Here is a 12,404-nt window from a genome sequence, read left to right as displayed (position 1 = left end):
GTTCTGGGTCTCTGGCTGTCCCCCCAAAACACAGTAGTCCCTGGAACCCCAGTAGAGAAATACCTAGTGTCCATCTGACCTCCTGGGGCTGTGGCCACCAGTGCTGTGGGTCAGAACTCCCCTGGAGTCACATGTGTATTTCCATTTGTGAGAAATGGAGTTTCCTATCTGTACTGGTTGTTAAATATTTTTTGACTAGGAGTGGAATTAAAGTCTTCAACTTTAATAGGAAGGCCAAGGAATTGTACAGAATGGCTTCACCTACCATCAGCAATGCATGAGGGTCCTTGTTGCACCACATCCTCACGCATGCTTGGAATTGGCAGACTTTAAAAACTTTCTTAATCTAGTGGTGCGTAAAGATATCTAATTGTGTTTTTTAAATTTGTATTGATCCGATTATTAATAAGGATAAGCACCAGTCCTGTACTGGAGTCAGCTCATACTGATTTTGTTGTGCTTATTCTATTAACTAGTGAGAGATGTTTAGAAATCATTATGATTACTCTGATTTGATCATTACACATTGTACGTGTGTACTGAAGTATCATAGGTACTTCACACAATATGTACAATTCTTTCTGTACATATTAAAATTAAAAATAAAAATGAATAAATAATAAAATTATTTAAAATAATAACTAAAAATAAAAAGAAACAAAAAATACATCATTATTATGAATTTGGTAATTTTTGATAGTGCTTTTTTTATTTTACATATCTTGAAGCTTGATATTACGTGCATGTAAGTATTCTGTGTTCCATGTGTTTTAGGAAATTTAACAACATATTTTTACTATCTTTCCCTGGCAGTGTGTTTTCATTATCTACATTATTTCTTTTAATAGTCCCCTAGTATTCCACCATCTCTTAAATATTTCAGTTCTATTAAACTTTTTGAAAGCATAATTTATACTCTTTGTTTCTACTTTTTCACTAACTACGTTTCACTCAGCTCATTTGATTTCCATCTCTTTGTTCTATTGAAACTGTTTTCCCCAATGCAATGCATGCCTTTTTTTCAGTTTACTCTGATTGGAGCATCTACTGTGGCCAACTAACCCCTTATATTTCCTTAAGGTGCGTCTCCTGGTTACTATCTAGCATTCCCACTCTTTCTATTTGGATATGGTCTTTTTCCTTTTTGAATCTCTGTAGCACTCGTGTTTGCATAACTCTTCAGGCTTACACATAAATAGGCAAATGAAGCAAAGTAAGTTTTGCTTATTTTGTCTTATGTTCTGTTACTTGTGTCTTTTCTGACAACCTGTTTCCTACCTGTAGCCTCCTTAACTGTGGAGATTGTATTTTATTTACATTTCGTATCCTGAAGAGTATACTTCAGAGCCCCCCAAAAATACTAGGTGATTACTAAATGCTGGTCAAATTGAATAATGACCTTGGAAACACAATCGGTACTAACCCTCTTTTCTGAATGCTTGGTATCTGTCTTTTTTTGGTCTTTGCTTCTGTGCTGCACTTTGATAAACTTTTTGAAGTTAAGGATGGTCTTTTCCTTTCTATAAATATCAAAGGACCTGCTGAGAATTGTTTTGAGAGGAGAAGGGAGAAGAGGTATCAGAATAGTAAATCCTGGGCATTTGAATGTGAGGGCTTCTTCTAAAGGTTAAAAAAAAAATCATGGATTCTTCTTATGACAATGGTTTTACCTTTTGTGACTTTTCATTTGTGGGCTTCTAGATGTTTTCAAAATTCCCAGTGTTATATATACCTTTAGAAATATAATTTCTCTCCCATTATATTAGCATAAATAATATTTTATAATATTCCATCATTCTCAACTTGAATACCCAAATAGCACATTTGAAGCCCAAGATGTTTCAAATTGAACTCATTGGGTTTCTGCACCAACCATTCCCTTTTTTTTTTTTTTTGAGACAGAGTCTCGCTCTGTCACCCAGGCTGGAGTGCAGTGGCGTGATCTCAGCTCACTGCAAGCTCCACCTCCCAGGTTCACGCCATTCTCCTGCCTCAGCTTCCCGAGTAGCTGGGACTACAGGGGCCCGCCACCAAGCCTGGCTAATTTTTTTTTTTTTTTTTGTATTTTTAGTAGAGACAGGGTTTCACCGTGTGTTAGCCAGGACCGTCTTGATCTCCTGACCTCGTGATCTGCCCGCCTTGGCCTCCCAAAGTGCTGGGTTTACAGGCGTGAGTCACTGCACCCGGCCTCCTTTCTCCTTATTTTTAAAATAATTGTTTATTTTCTACATCTAAGGACATCTCTCCTAGATTCTGAAACACTTTCCTTTTCATGTTAAAATCTCTGTAATCAGTTGCTTCTTACTATCAATGGCATGTCATAGTTTAATTGGAAGCATTTTTCTTTCACAATGGTTCATAAAATTATGGTGTACCTGACAATTGATGTTTTAGCCCTGATAAGGTAGAGTAGTTGTAAAAATGTATAGATTGCAATTCCTCAGCATTTCACCCATTTGTCTTTTTTTTGAGACAGAGTCTTGCTCTGTCTCTCAGGCTGGGGTGCAATGGTGCTATCTCGGCTTACTGCAACCTCCACTTCCAGGGTTCAAGCGATTCTCCTGCCTCAGCCTCCGAGTAGCTGGGATTACAGGTGTCCACCACCACGCCCAGCTAATTTTTGTATTTTTAGTAGAGATGGGGTTTCACCATGTTGGCCAGACAGGTCTCGAACTCTTGACCTCAGGTAATCTGCCCACCTCGGCCTCCCAAAGTGCTGGGATTACAGGCGAGTCACCATGCTTGGCCCATTTGTCTTTTTCTGCCTACACTTCTACATTGTGGTTCATTTCCTCACTGTTTCTTCCTGTTTTGAAACAATTGAGATAACATTTACTTAACATAAAATTTACCATTTTAACCATTTCAAGGTATACAGCTTAATGTTTTCAAAATATATTCACAATGTTATGCAACTATCACCACTACTAGTTCTAGAACATTTCTTTTTTTTTCTTTTTTTTTTTTTGAGATGGAGTCTCGCTTTGTCACTGGGGCTGGAGTGCAGTGGTGTAATCTCGGCTCACTGCAGCCTCTGCCTCCTGCGTTCAAGTGATTCTCGTGCTTCAGTCTCCCGAGCAGCTGAGACTACAGGCACCCGCCACCACACCTGGGTAACTTCTGTATTTTTAGTAGAGATGGGGTTTCGTCATGTTGGCCAGGCTGGCCTTGATCTCCTGACCTCAGGTGATCTACTCGCCTCGGCCTCCCAAAGTGCTGGGATTACAGGCATGAGCTACCACGCCTGGCCAGAACATTTCAGTCACCCAAAAGAGGCCACATATGTGCTAATTTCTCCTTCCATTTAGCTTCTGGCAACCACTAATCTATTTTCTGTTTCTATTGATTTGCCTATTCTGGACATTCCTTGAAAGGGAGTAATAATGCTGGAGAGTGCTGAAAATGCTGAAATGCTAAAAAATGGTGGATATGTTAGGGCAGCAGGAGCCTAGGAGAGCCAGAGTAACAACATTTTCAAATAAGCTCTATCTTAAAACTAGCAAGGCATATTCCTTGCCAGTCATGACCTATGGTCCTAAGATGTTTACCACTAAGGAAGCACTTGGTAATGCCTGCAAGGACAAACTCCTACAACAGAAAAGTCCAGATGTCACAGCACCCATAACAATATATGCTTTCAAGATAAAGTTATGCTTCAATGGACTTACACACTAAGATATCAAGGATAGTTTTCTTTAAATCAATAGAATAATACATTTAGTCATGCTGTCAGCCCACCTGCACATAGGCACAGCCAGTTTAATCTTTACGTAGGCAAGACCTTTTATAAGAAAAACTTAAAGACAGTACATTCCTCTGCTTGCATTTTGAGGATGCTCTACTGGGTCACAGAGTGGCTTTCAGTAAACTATCTCTTCTCACAGAACTCTGAGACTCACCTTGAATTCCTTCCTGTGTGAGATCCAAGAACCTTTTCTTGGGGTGTGGATCTTGAAAAGACCCCTTTCTAGCATCATATTCTGGGGACACCATAAAGGGACCTTAAGATGAGAGGAAATTCAGTCTGCACAGCACTCATTGTCCCCTCTGGTTAGTTGGGTCCATCTTGGTGTCCTCTATTAGGTTTAGGCAAAGCCAATATTCAGGTTAGAGTCTGAGCCCATGAGGTTAGAGTCCCTGGGGTATAATAAAAATGGAAGTAGCCTTGCAAGATCTTTGCCACTATGTGCTTTGTATTAATCCACCTGGTCCCCTTTGCCAGGTGTGGAAAAGCTATAGTTCTCATGATTTTCCAGCTTGATGCCTTTGCTTTACTGCAGCTCTATGCTGGCCTTGTATGGCTGGCCCAGAGGTTCACTACTTTCACTTTTCATGCTTGCCATCTGATTACCACATCTGAAGTTCTCTGTTTCTCTCTTTTCTTTCTTCCTGCTTTGAATCTGCTGTTATTAGGCTAGTGGTGCTGAGATAAAACTTATTGTTCAAAGTTACTTGGAGATTTTTTTCTCTTGTACAGTTCAACCAGTTCTGGCTAAAATGTAAACATTAGAAACTCATTTGAAACTGAAGAAAAAAAAAAAGGTGAAAAAGCCCTTTTTAAAAAAACCAAACCCCCGCCAAAGACCTCTTTACCCAAAGTTTTGGTTTACATCTTTCCTTGGATTACTTGTTGAATGTCTGGGTGATTTCCAATTAAGAAAGTTTATGATATGGGAAAACAGGTTTCTAAAATTGTGGAATGATTTTATTTATAAAATGCTAACATCAGACAAATAGTTCAGGATTTCCTGCTTCCTAAGTTTCTGGATTCATGGATGAGTGGTGCCCTTTGTTGTCCCTTCTCTTCCCTTTCTTGTCCCTTTTCCTTTTTGCACTCTGCTTAGCCTTCTGAACCCAAGGAGACACAGAGATACCCATGTTCCTTTTATTCCCCAGGGATTGGGGGTTAGGGGTCCCTGGTTGTTGGATCCTTTGGGCCACGTCTGCTGAGGAGCCTGGAGTTATGGGATGCTCCAGGTCGGCTGCCACCCTGTTGGACAGGGTTTTTCAACCTTTAGGGGTCTAGGGTTGCAATGTCTCCCTGACGGATAAAGTGTTTGAGGTACGAGAGATATTTGTCAGCACCTACTGCTTCTTGGTCCCCCTTGTCCCCTTTTTCTGTTGAATACTTGCTGTCTGTGCCTCACTAGTGATGGATGTCGACCTATGTTTGCATGCCTTGAAGTTAATAGCTATTGTTTTCTTTCTGGTCTTAATGATTTTTGTTCTTTGGGCTATTTAATTTGGCATCTCTCTGGATAGCATTGGAGAGGAGAGCCTCCTGGGATCTAGTCTTATTGAGAAAAATAATCATTTTGTCAAATTCAAAAGTTATCTAAAGGTCAACTCAAATTATGAACTTAAAAACGATTACTTATGAAACAAAGTGAAAAAGAACCAGTAAGTAGGAGAGAGAGAGAAACATAAAGTTATGAAGATGTATTTTTTGGTAAGTCAGGTTATTAAGAGAATATTTTGCATGAAAAAGGATCTTGTATGGTAAATTTCTGTCCTAAAATAAAATGACTGATTAAGAAAAAGGGAAGTTTAGGACAAGTCAGAAAGTCCAAGCTTGTTGTAGGTGGTCTGTATAAGTTGTGATAAGCTTTGTGAAGGGGAATTTTTGAAAGGAATTTTGTATGTGATTAAGTTGGTTACAATTAAAAGGAAATAATTTATAATAGTCTTTCTAGGATTAGACCCCTGTGTTAAAACAAGATTTTCTTAAGGTGTTGATTTGCTCTTAATGAAATTGCAAGAAATTTTTACTTTTAATTTTATAATTTATTTCTTTAAAAAATCTCTCAATCATATCTCAGTTCAACTTTTCTGTGTCCTGCTGCTTTCAGCTTTTTCTCCCCTTGAGAAAGCCTGAGATAATAACTCTCTCCTTCAGCGTTTTTGTTAGCTCCTGTAACTTTTTTCTTCCAGTTCCAACTGTTGTTGTGGCCTAATGCTAAAATGTTTTATGTTGTAAGTTTAGAGAAGCAATGCTTTCCTCCAGTATAATTTTATTTTGTACTGTTGGCTTTTCTTGATATGTCTAAATTTTCAATGTAATCAGAAAACTCATGCTCTTCCCAAGAGTCACATATTTCCCCACTCTACTGATAACCTTGAACACACCTGTGTCTTTCTTAAATTCAAGCAGTTTTTTTCCCATCAAGTTTGACTTCCAGACTATCTAAGTGGGCTTCTCACAAGGAGAAGCAGTCATATTGCAGAAGTTTTTTTCGATGTTTTGGTAACTGACTTAAGAAACAGGATTTTGCAATTCCTGTGTCTTTATTAGGTTTTCAACTGCTTTTTTAAAACTTGGATTTAAAAGGGCTAAAGTTTTTACATCCATATGGCTTTCTGTGTTCTCTTTAAAGTCTTTTAATTACTACTTTGGTTAAATGAGTAACTATTATTTTACAGTGACCTGTGCATCTGTTTTTATCAAATGTTTTAAGCCTTCATCATTTTTAATAAACATCTGTAAAATTAAACCCTAAATGAAGTCCGACTAATTGCTGGGGATTATTAAAGCTATAAAAATTAATCGCACAAAGTTATAAAATCTTTTTACAGCTTCCCGTCATGTCATGGACTTCATTATCACCATCTCTAGCTCCCTTGTAAAAGGTTCTTATCAGGTACTATTAATCAATCCTGTGCTATTAAGTTACAGGGCTTTGACTCCTGAGTACACATATGTTATCTAAAGAAGGCACTGACTCATGCAAGTATATGACATCAAACTCAAGTTAACCAAAGCCTTGTCTCTGGACCTGGCAAAGGCAACCATCAGAGTAAACAGCTTTCATGAAACACAGGGACAGGCCTGTGTTAACAACCATTAAGATTTAGTTAATAATTTTGTCTTTACCTGAAATCATCCTTATGTTTTGTTTTACCTCCAGAACTTAAAACTATTAAATCCCACCAGGCCCAGAGACTATCACATGAGATTGTAAAGGCTGGTTTTGAGGAGCAAAATTAATTCAGACCCTCCAAATCAAGGATGGTACACAGATTCCTAAATAGCTGAACAAAATGCTATGATTTGTATAGCTAATTGCTAAAAGCCAAGATTGCAGTAGGTTGATGCATAGAATTTATAGATAAGTCAATTTTTGTAACCTTACTTTTTGGCTTTTGGTTTTTGGGATTTATTTTGCTTAAAAGAGGTTTTAAGGTTAATGAGTGTCTACCCACTTCCATTCCCATCTGGCCTAGTGCATTTAGTTGGCTATCAGTCTTTTGACTCTAAATCCCCTAGCCATAGAGTTTCCACCAAGGGCCATGATGGATCTGGGACAGATAACACACCTTTGGGACATGATAACACACATGCAGCATCAATATGGGACAAAATAAAAGCTTGGGATACCTTGACAAAAAGGATGGAATATAAATGTAAAAAAATAAAATAAAATCCTAAGAACCCCAACAGAATGGACTCCTCTCTTGACAAAAAGAAATAATAATAATAATTTAAAAAACATTTAAAGTGTAGTTTAGGCCATGAAGGGAAGCTGGGGGTCACATATGTCTCACTATACATCTCCCCCAGCCCTCTCCCGGAATTCAGGCACAACCAACCAGCATTAACATTAACATTGTGATCATAAGATTGACAGAACAGACTCTTCCTTTTAAAATAGCGATCATAAGATTGACTGAACAGAGTCTTCCTTTTAAAATAGTGATCATGGCCGGGCGCGGTGGCTCAAGCCTGTAATCCCAGCACTTTGGGAGGCCGAGACGGGTGGATCACGAGGTCAGGAGATCGAGACCATCCTGGCTAACACGGTGAAACCCCGTCTCTACTAAAAAATACAAAAAACTAGCCGGGCGAGGTGGCGGGTGCATGTAGTCCCAGCTACTCGGGAGGCTGAGGCAGGAGAATGGCATAAACCCGGGAGGTGGGGCTTGCGGTGAGCTGAGATCCGGCCACTGTACTCCAGCCTGGGCGACACAGCGAGACTCCGTCTCAAAAAAAAAAAAAAAAAAAAAAAAAAAAAAATAGTGATCATAAGATTGACAGAACAGACTTTTTTAGGTTTTTTTTATTTATTTATTTATTTTTAAAATTTGGATAGTTTTTGGGGAAGAGGTGGTTTTTGGTTCCATGGATAAGTTCTTTAGTGACAATTTCTGAGTTTCAGTGTACCCATCACCCAAGCAGTATAGAGTGTACCCATATGTAGTCTTTGATCCCTCAACCCCCTTTCACCCTTCCTCCCAAATCCCCAAAGTCTTTCTAATGCCTTTGAGTCCTCATAGCTTAGCTCCCACTTATCAGTGAGGACACACAATATTTGGTTTTCCATTCCTGAGTTACTTCATTTAGAATAATGGCCTCCAACTCCATCCAAGTTGTTGCAAGGGTCATTATTTCATTTTGTTTTATGGCTGAGTAGTATTCCATGGTGTATATGTGCTACATTTTCTTTACCCACTTGTTGGCTGATGGGCACTTAGGTTGGTTCCATATCTTTGCAATTGTGAATTGTGCTGCTATAAACATGTGTGTGCATATGTCTTTCTCACTACTGACTTTTTTCCCTTTGGGTACTGGGATTGCTGGATTGAATGGTAGTTCTACTTTTAGTTCTTTAAGGAATCTGTACACTGTTTTATATAGTGGTGGTAGTAGTTTATATTCCCACCAACAGTGTAAAAGTGTTCCCTTTTCACCACATCCACACCAACATTTATTACTTTTTGATTTTTAAATTATGGCCATTCTTACAGGAGTAAGGTGGTATCTCATTGTGTTTTTAAAAATTTTTATTTATTATTATTATTGTTATTATTCTTATTCTTATTATTATTTTTGAGACGGAGTCTCACTCTGTCACCCAGGCTGGAGTGCTGTGATGTGATCTCAGCTTACTGCAACCTCCACCTCCTGCGTTCAAGCGATTCTCCTGCCTCAGCCTCTCGAGTAGCTGGGACTACAGGTGTGTGCCACCACACTCAGCTGATTTTTGTATTTTTAGTAGAGATGGGATTTCAGCATGTTGGCCAGGCTGGTCTTGAACTCCTGACCTCAGGTGATCCACCTGCCGCGGCCTCCCAAAGTGCTGGGATTACAGGTGTGAGCCACTGTGCCTGACCGGAAAACATTCTTTATGGCAATAAGATGTCAAATTATGAACAGGATCTAAGACCATGCCAGGTAAGGGTTAAGTCTCCATCCCAAGGTAAACAATGTTATACGTTACATGCACGTTTGTTCAATATACATGCATTAGGACCACGTCCATAGATATTCATAGCTCCCCTGTTCAATGAGGGGACTTAGTCTTATTAAAAACTTGGAAAGAGGAAATTCCTCAAAGATTAATTACAACCCAAATGGAAGGGCCCCTATCAGGTTATTTTTAAGCACCCCCACTGCTGTTAAACTTCAGCTGAATGACTAGCTGTCTACACATGTCCAAAATTGAACCTGTTTCTTATGAGTCCCTGCAGGCACCTGAGAAAATCACCACAACCCACACTTGTGAACCCCTAGAAGACCTAAAGCTGTGGTTTTACAAATAAACAGATAAGTAACATTCCTATTCTTTCCTATAGGTACTCAATCTTCTTAACAACTCCCATCCCACACAGGTTTGCATCCCCAACAGATACCTATGGCTATGTGGTCACCCATTCGATCAACCTATAAAAGACTTGTCTCTCATTTGAGGTTGTGAAACCCATGGTTATCAGTGTATATGAAAATGTTTGGTTCAGCGGTCAATGTACAATATGACAAGCAAAGTCCTCTAATATACAGTTACATAACATCACTCACCTGAGAGCTAAGTGGTCAATTGGCCTTATATTGGCTGGAGTTGGAGCCCCAGAGGGAAAATTTGCTTATTATTAGGCAACTCTTCAAAACTTTACTTCTTCATTTCTAAACACTGTCTCGTAAAATGGGGGATGCTTTAGATGAATTAAGATTAGCACTAGATTACTTATTGGTTGAAAAGTAGCACTAGATTACTTATTGGTTGAACAAGGAGGAGTGTGCACCAAAATCAATATAACCTGCTACAGTTATGTAAACACCTCAGCTCACATGGAAGAAGATATACAGAAAATACATGAACAAGCTGTGTGGTTACATAAATATAACCAAGGCACCAATCCCAACTGTATCTGGTCAGCCATTAGAAGCACCCTCCTGAGTCTCACTTGGTTGTTGCCCTTCCTAGGGCCTTTGATAGTTATCTTATTATTAATCTTTGGCCCTTGCTTGTTTAAATTCTTGGTAAAGTTTGTGTGTTTTAGATTACAACAATTCCACATAAAGATGATACTGACATAAAGCTTCCAATCCATCCCATCTTCTGACCCAGGAAATAAAGACACCCCGCCTTTAGGCCTCAGAGATCAGGCATCTAGAGATTTTTACTCCTCCAATACTTGGCAGGGTCTATGTTCATAGACTCATCAGGATACCATGTAAATGAGGACCTCCCTTGGTACCCCAGAGACCAACTGTAGACCCTTATGAGAAAATCCTGTCCCAAAAATGAACATCCACTGTCAGCAGGAAGAAGTTACAGAAGACCAGCCTTTGGCCTTCATCTCCCCTTACGATTAAGGGTCCTCTTGTAAGCAGAGTGGGGAGTGTTAGGAAAGCAGGCGCCTAGGTGATCCAGAGTGTCACCATTTTAAAATAAACTCCCCCTGAAAACTAGCACGGCATCTGTACACATCCGTTTAGCAAGTATATCCTTATGTAACTGGAAGAAAGAGTGTTATTTTAGAATATGCCTATAATTTGTAATAATTGGCCAAGGGAAAAAAAGCTCACATTGGTATAGGGAAAGTGCCCTAATGGTCATGGCTAATAATGTGGGACGGTGGTTCTGGTCAGTGATTTGAGGGAAGGGATGTAGATAATATATTGTTGTAAGTAATAAAAACAAAACAAAAAAAATGGTTGTAAGTAATACAAATAAAATAATATTGTTGTTAGTAATAAAGTAGGAGAAATAATTGGTCTTTTGCTTTTGGGTTGGTGCAACAGTAGTATCATTAATTGGAGGAGAACATAGAGAAGGGCAAGAATAGGCTTGAATAAGATGAGTGAGAAGAGAGAAATATTTCATAAGTGGAGATGGCCAGGGAACACCAGGGCAGCAGAATCTAACTCTGAATTTAATGCTGTTGTCTGTTCATATTGTACTACACTGTAATCTCCCTATCTTTCCTAAACCATTGGCAAAGTCTGCTATCCACGAGGGCCTTGGGTCGGTAGTGCTTTGGGAAATACCAGAAGAGGGAAAGTAGGGCAAATGTGCAGTGTCACAGATGACAGGAGGAAAGCTGGCCAGTGGGATGGATGATTAAAAAAAAAATTCAGTGGGAGTCGGAATTCAGACCATGTAAATGGTCTGAATTAAGAAAATTTCAAGAGATAAAAAAATTTCTCATTCTAGTGAGCCAAAGTGAAAGCTCTTCATGAAGATTTCTTTTTTTTTTTTTTTTTTTGAGACGGAGTCTCGTTCTGTCGCCCAGCCCAGGCTGGAGTGCAGTGGCGCGATCTCAGCTCACTGCAAGCTCCGCCTCCCGGGTTCACGACATTCTCCTGCCTCAGCCTCCCGAGTAGCTGGGACTACAGGCGCCCACAACCGCGCCCGGCTAATTTTTTGTATTTTTAGTAGAGACGGGGTTTCACCGTGGTCTCGATCTCCTGACCTTGTGATCCGCCCGCCTCGGCCTCCCAAAGTGCTGGGATTACAGGCGTGAGCCACCGCGCCGGGCCAAGATTTCTTTATAGAGGCTCTCTAGTGCTTGTCCTCATTTCCTGAAATCTCATGTGTATCTGACTCTCCTGGTGTCTGCCTCAAACATTCACTGTGGCAATTATATGAGCAGCCTGGAGAACCCTAGTCCCAGTGGTCTCACTCCCTGGATCTACTTTCTCTTAAAAATCATTCCCCTACGTTTCCGTCACTTGGTGGAAGCTTAGTAGATAGCTCCACATCTCCAGCCAGAACAGCACTAGAATTTCAGGACTAGGGCAATAGAGTCTGATATTAAATTCTTTCTTTCTATCTATCTATCTATCTATCTATCTATCTATCTATCTATCTATCTGTCTGTCTGTCTGTCTGTCTGTCTGTCTGTCTGTCTGTCTGTCTGTCTGTCTATCTATCTATCTATCTATCTATCTTCTACAGAACCATTTGTGGGATAGTAGCTTTGGGGTCCCAGATCTGGGATGGGCCTGGTCCTCCATACTAGTTCTCCTGGGTGATATTTCTGTTAGTTTGAATAGTAATCACACTTTTATTACTGTTTCATCTTTTTTTTCACTCTTAGACTGATTTTATCATGTGTATAAAACATACACACACCTACATTTCAAGGATAAACATTAATCCTCGAAAAATATGTGGTCTAAAACT

The 12,404-nt window shown here is 39.5% G+C and overlaps 1 long non-coding RNA gene across 1 annotated transcript in view; it reads left to right on the top strand.

The window, feature by feature from the left end:
* Window positions 1-11,419, top strand: part of LOC105486379 (uncharacterized) — a 49,977-nt gene extending 38,558 nt beyond the window's left edge. The window contains exon 4 of the long non-coding RNA XR_011621150.1: window positions 9,466-11,419. This is a non-coding gene — a long non-coding RNA (uncharacterized lncRNA). The remainder of the gene's footprint in view (window positions 1-9,465) is intronic.
* The last annotated feature ends 985 nt before the right edge of the window (window positions 11,420-12,404 follow it).

The sequence above is a fragment of the Macaca nemestrina genome, chromosome 3 (genome assembly GCF_043159975.1).
Source record: "Macaca nemestrina isolate mMacNem1 chromosome 3, mMacNem.hap1, whole genome shotgun sequence".
Lineage (NCBI taxonomy): Eukaryota > Metazoa > Chordata > Mammalia > Primates > Cercopithecidae > Macaca > Macaca nemestrina.
This window is presented reverse-complemented; position numbering and strand designations above follow the sequence as displayed.